The following is a 6,000-nucleotide window of genomic DNA, read 5'->3' as shown; positions in this document are numbered from 1 at the left end:
TGGTGGCCGGGAACAGGGGTTTGGTGTCTGGGAACAAGGGTTTGGTGACCAGGAACAGACATCTGGTGACCAGGAACAGGGGTCTGGTGTCTGGGAACAGGGTCACCATCACAGGCTGGGAGTTTTGGCAGTGCCAGATCTCAGGTGTTGTGACCAAAGTGGTTTTGCTCCCTTCCTGGTGCTTCCCACATTCCAAGCCCACCACTAAAGCACATCCATGTCCTAGTGGGTCATGCCACAGCAGAGCTGAGACACGAGTGTTTTCGCTTCTGCCATCCAAAGGCACTCAGATGGGCAGTGACCTCTGTGTGTGTGTGAGAATCCTGTGTACATGAATCCTGTCCCTTGCAGCATCGTCTCCTGCCTGGAGCAGGGAAGGTGAATATCTCTAGCTCCATTTTCCTTAATTTCCCAAAGCAGGAGGCCTGTTGCCAGATCTGTGCTCTCTGAAAGCCGCGAGGTTGGTGCTGCTGCCAAGGAGCACAGTGCACGGTCAGTCTGTGCCTCTCACCATTATCAGCCTCCTGAGCGTTTTCCTCATCTGTTTATTGTTTATCCACATATGCATCCATATTGTTTATCCAGAATTTGGGATGGAGGGTGAGCTGTCCCAGGATGAGGAGTGATGTGCCAGACAGAGCCGTGGTGTCTGTGGGTAGTGGATGTCCAGGCTGACAGCCTGGATGGGCCATTTATGCACAGGCTGGATCACGGCCTCGAGATGACTCTGTGGGTAAGTCATAGGTCAGGGAAGGAAGAAAAGCAGTTAAAAGCACGTCCTAAAGTTCAGGAAATGAGGGAATTTTAAAATGAAGTGTGATTGCTCATTGGGAAGCAACGTAAGATAGTTACTGATGCTAACGTGGAAACCACCCTGGAAGCTGCATTCTCAGCATGGAGAAGGAATTACCAAGTTACAGAAGTTGCAGAGGGTGGGTTTATACTTTATTGTGCTGCTTTGTGCAAGGTGTGTGGAGACGTTTGGGATGAGGTTGTTACCCCTCAAGGCAGTTACAAATATTAGTCTGTCAGAGCATGTGGACTTGACACAGCCAGGGCCCAGATGGCTGTGGCAGGAGGAGGGCACAGCAGTGGGCAAGCTGTGCCACATCCATGTGGATCTGGAGAGCCCTGGAACCTGGCTCCTAACCTGGCTGCCAGGGAGGGCTCTTCATTTTGTCAGCCTTGAAGAAAAGGCCCTGCAGAAGGAGCTCGTGTGAGATCATCTGCTTTAACCCCGCTGTCCAAAGTCAGCCCTCTGTGCCTGATCTTTCTCCAAGCTCCCTCTGAAGTCACATCAGAGAAACAGGCGCTTCTGAGGGTGATTTCACGTCTCTTTGGATGAGACAAATGACACACTGGAGGTGCCTGGGCTTTTTCATTGACTGCAAGGGGAGTTCAGGAGCTGGCTTAGGCTTTGGCAGCGAGGACTTAGATGAAACAAATGTGAGCAGCGTGTCTGCTCACGGTGCATCCTGATGATGTACAGAGAGACTGGTCAGATTTCCTGTTTCTCTTAGACTGAGCACTGGGAGGAGAGACAGACCTTTGAAATCCTGCTAAAAATAATTGAAGCTAAGGGAGACAGGGATTTTGTCCCTCAATCACAGCTTCAGGGTGGGTATGTCAAACCGGTTCTTCTCTCAGCTGTGACACTTTCTGCAACACTGGGCAAGTGGTTTGAATATTTTATTGGATTGTGGCAGGAATGTCTGGATGTATATGTGGCTGCTCAGTTTTGCAATCTGATATTGAGAAGAAATCCTTCCCTGTGAGGGTGGGGAGGCCCTGGCACAGGTTGTCCAGAGAAGCTGTGGCTGCCCCTGGATCCCTGGAAGTGTCCAAGGCCAGGTTGGATGGGGCTTGGAGCAACCTGGGCTGGTGGAAAGTGTCTCTGCCAGCTATTGGACGGGCTGAATGCTGGCACAAGACACCACTTAGTTCTTGGGCCTGGTGTCTGCCCAAGAACACTGTTGAATTTTATCTTTGGTCTCAAGAAAGTGAATAATCAGCTGTAGACTCCTAACTTTTATAAGCACAAATTATCTGTATTGCCTTGGTTATCTGCCCAGTGATTTCTGCTGTATTATAAACACAGATCCTGGCAATGTCAGGAGGCTTTTGATTTCTTTGGGCATGTGTTACAGAGAAATGGATCAGTGCTCAGTGTGAAACTAATAATGGAGAAAGAAAGAAGAAATGTAGGACTGCTTTGAAACTTTGGGATGTTCCATGTTAGTTTAAGGCACACACTGACTCTCATGAATACGGTTTTCTTATGTAGATATTTCCAATGGGCAAAAATTAAAATGGATCATTTGGGGACTTAGTCTTGATTTTCATATGCTGTAAAATAAAAGGCTTAAGGTGTTGCTCTTCCCTTGTGCCAGTGTTCAGGAGAGCGAAATAAATTCACTTTTTAAAGCAGTCAGAGGAAAGAAAAAAGAGGTTTTGATTTGCAGCTTCTCTGAGGATAGAAAAGAGCTTGTACTTCAAGTAGAGCTCATGGAGTTGACTCTGTTAAAGGCAGGACTGGAGTGGAATAGTGAGTTGAGCCCTTTCCATTGGCCTGAGCTGCCAAGGTGTCACAGCTACCTGGAGAGGCTGCCATGAACCACTGGGGATGGGGGGAGGACTGCTGGGGTTTCCTTTTTGCTGGCAAGGATCAGAGGTAAACCCTTCCCCTTCTTCAGAAGGAGGTGGCTGTAAAACTCACTAAGGTGAGGAGTGAATCTGTCTCTCCAAGTCTGATGTAGAAAGTCCCAGGGGAAGGATTTCCACCCAAACAGCCAATTTATTGGGAACTCTTCCAGGCTGAAAACCACCTTCTGAGGGCACTTGTGCAGCCAGTGCCTGGGGCATAAAACTTCTCCTGTGTCCCTGTCACCTTTCCATCTCTCCCTGCCACATCCCACGTGTTTGATTCAGCTGCAGAGGTGTCCTGGACATCATTTTGGCTGTATTTGTGCACTCCAAGTTAATCGACCCTGACCTTAGAGCTCAGCTAAAACAACCTTTACTCCATTTCATGTTTTTCTAGAGAGAGCAGCACTAACTTCCACAGGTAGTAACTTTTCTGGCAATTGGACTTTGAGGTCAGAATCTGCACATGTTTTCCTCAAAGACATGCTTTGCAGTCTTGGTGTGATTTAAAGGATCAGACTGTTCGGGCAGGGTTTTTCTCCAGTGTAGATTTATGTTGGTATTTAAGATAGTTGTTGCTAATAGCCCTCAGCCTTGGGTTGCAGGGGTATTTTCAGAAGATAAACAGCATGCTCTTGGCTTGACTTTAGGTCCATAAGTGACACTTTGAAGCTTGTTGAAAAATATTTCAAAAATAGTAGAGAATTCTCTCATTACAGGTATGGTTTTGAATGGAAAACGTAGCATTAGCCTGTTTTTCTGTAGAAATAGAATGATCAGACAAATACTTAGTGAATGCTTGCAAACTTACTACTGCTTTTCCCCAAGTGGACTTGACAGACACACTGGTTTGTTCACATCAGTACCAGCTTCTTCCTGGTTATCTGTATTTTTTAATCCTCGTGATCTCTGGTGCACCTGGTTGCTGTAGCAGGAAGTTCCCCTGAATATATCTCCTGGGACACTCCCAGGTGATATAAAACTGGGCGGTTTATCCCTCCTTTTCTAACAGGAGGCAGCAGGAGGTACCAAATCCTGAAGGAAAGAAAACAGGAAGGCTGTATGTGAGGGTGGGGTGGTCTGGCTAAGGACTGGTGAGGGATGGTCGGGTTGAGCACTGGCACCGGTGGGACTGGGCTGGTGGCAGGCAGCAGGTTGGCAGCGCTGAGGAGCCAGTCCAGGGACCCTGCCTGACGCCCACCTGGCCAGCAAAGCCTCTTCAGTCCCCTGAACAGCAGTGGTGAGCACACAGGTTGAGCCTGATAACTCATTACATCCCAGCTATCTTCTGTTTGTTAGCCAGCAAATATTTGCTTTGTGCCTCTAAGCTGTGCATCCTGCCTGCGGAGCCTCTCGGGATCTGCCTGGAGGTGTTCGATCAAACGGAGGGGGAAGAGGGGCTGTGGTGTGGGGTACAGCTGTACGGTCACACGTGGTCCTGGGCAGGCAGAGCTCGTGGTTGTCTGCCCGGAGCACGGACAGCTTCCTTTTTTTAGGGGAGTGTTGTGGGCTGTAATATTTTGTGGCTGAGAGCAAGCATTTTCCTGGGTCTTGGCTAAGCAGAAACTTAATTTAGCACCTCTTTAAAGGCTGGGGATATCTCAGCCCGCGGCATTTCCAGGTGCAGGTGAGATTAATTTGCTTATCTTAGGTGAGGGCAGGTAATTGCTTGTGCAGGGGAGGTACCAGAGTCAGGATGTTAAAACACAAAGGAGTCAAATGGCTCCTCTGTTCCTCCCCTGCTGTGCAAACTCGTTTGCATTAAAACACCCCGTTTAGCAGAAATTCTTCAGGATCCTCCCCTCCTCCTCCCCGATAAGCTTTGTTGGGTGTCAAGAAGCCACCGTTGAGTTGTGACTGTGAAGCGCTGAACTTTGAGGGGAGGTTGAAAAAAAAAAACCCAACCAAAACCTTCGGAACTTTTGCGGCCCCGGCAGCGCGTCCGCGGGTCGGTGATGGGGGTTCATCCTCTGACATCACGAGGATCTCTTGACATTTCTAGTTTAGAAACAATAACTCGCCTTATCCGTCGTCATGTTTTTCTAATTAAAGACAAAGCTTGGTAAATATTTTTTAAATGATTGAATTTCCCAAGTATGGAAAACACATGTGGGGAGCCGGCCTGGCTGCGTCCGACGCGCCTTTTCCCATCGTGTCCCTCGGAGCACGAGAGTGCAAACACAGATTTAGAGCTCCGGGTGACAGGTTTATCTGGGATGACTGGCAAGGATTTATAAACCAGGAGGGGATTTACTTCGCTCTTCCCCCTTCTCCCCCTCCCCTCGCCTCCCCGACCCCCGTCTCAGAAATAGGAAATTGGGACCGCATTAAACCCTAATTGGTTTGGCTCCAGCGCTAGTTCGGTGGCTGCCAAATAGTTAATTTATTGCGTGAGAGTTTGGCCATGTGTTGAGAGGCAAATTTGCTTGAAGCAAGGCATCTCTGTGAACTCTACATCCACTCCCGTGCCAGGTCCTGTTTACGGCATCTCCAGAGTGGGGTGCAGGAGGTGCTTTCCATCCCCATCCCGGCAGGACAGCGAGGGGGCACCCCACCGTGGGGCTCTGCCTTCCCTGCTCCCCTGCCAACATTTTAGGAATTGTTGGCCTAAAAGAGCTTAAAGTAGTTTTAGCTGGACTTGGAGACAGACCTTTGGGAACAGCCAACCAGATAAGGCAGCCAGATAAGACGTGGGAGGCTCTCAGGAGAGTAAATGCATGTTTGGGAGATAGCAGCAGGCCTGGGCTGTCATATCCTGAGCAGGGCCAGCTGGGAAGTCCCCAGGGGTGGCAAGATGGCTCTTCCTGGGTGATGTGAGGAGGGGCAAATGGGAAGCAGGCGTACCTGGCTGGCTTCCCAGGGCCCCACACAAACCCTCCTTGTTCCTGCCCTTCTCCATGAGGCCGCTCAGGCCGGTGGCTGTTGGACATCCCGGATTTGTCATCACTTGCTGTTGGACTGGAGGCATCTAGTTGTGTTTGTCACCTGTGAAGTTTTCTGGAAGTTGGGCTCCAGAAGAGCTTGCATGGGCTTGAAGGACGAACATCCTTTGTGCTCCATTCACCAGCACTTGACAGGGAGCTGTTTGGATTTAAGAGGATGCTTCAGCCAGAGTTAAAGACTTTCACTGTTAGCCTGTCTCCAGTTTGGATTGTGATTTGCAAGAGGCTGTGTAAGGAATAAATCCATGGCTGTGGCATTTTCTTTCATTTCTCGCTGAGTTAAATAACAAACTTTGTGTAAGGGAGCTGCTTCCAGCTCCGAGGCAACAGAATTATCACCATCGGGCTCAGCAGAGCCCTTTCTGTGTCAGCTGCTATTTCCATTGTGAACTTGATACCTGAAGGCTCAATATTG

General features: G+C 49.2%; 1 protein-coding gene across 1 annotated transcript in view; it reads left to right on the top strand.

Moving 5' to 3' along the window:
- CBFA2T2 (CBFA2/RUNX1 translocation partner 2) overlaps positions 1-6,000 on the top strand; it is a 59,990-nt gene that overhangs the window by 361 nt on the left and 53,629 nt on the right. The gene's annotated exons all lie outside the window — the stretch shown is intronic.

Source organism: Corapipo altera, unplaced genomic scaffold, assembly GCF_003945725.1.
Source record: "Corapipo altera isolate COAL_440 unplaced genomic scaffold, ASM394572v1 64, whole genome shotgun sequence".
Lineage (NCBI taxonomy): Eukaryota > Metazoa > Chordata > Aves > Passeriformes > Pipridae > Corapipo > Corapipo altera.
The sequence above is the reverse complement of the archived record's forward strand: the minus strand, read 5'-3'. Positions and strand labels throughout refer to the sequence as shown.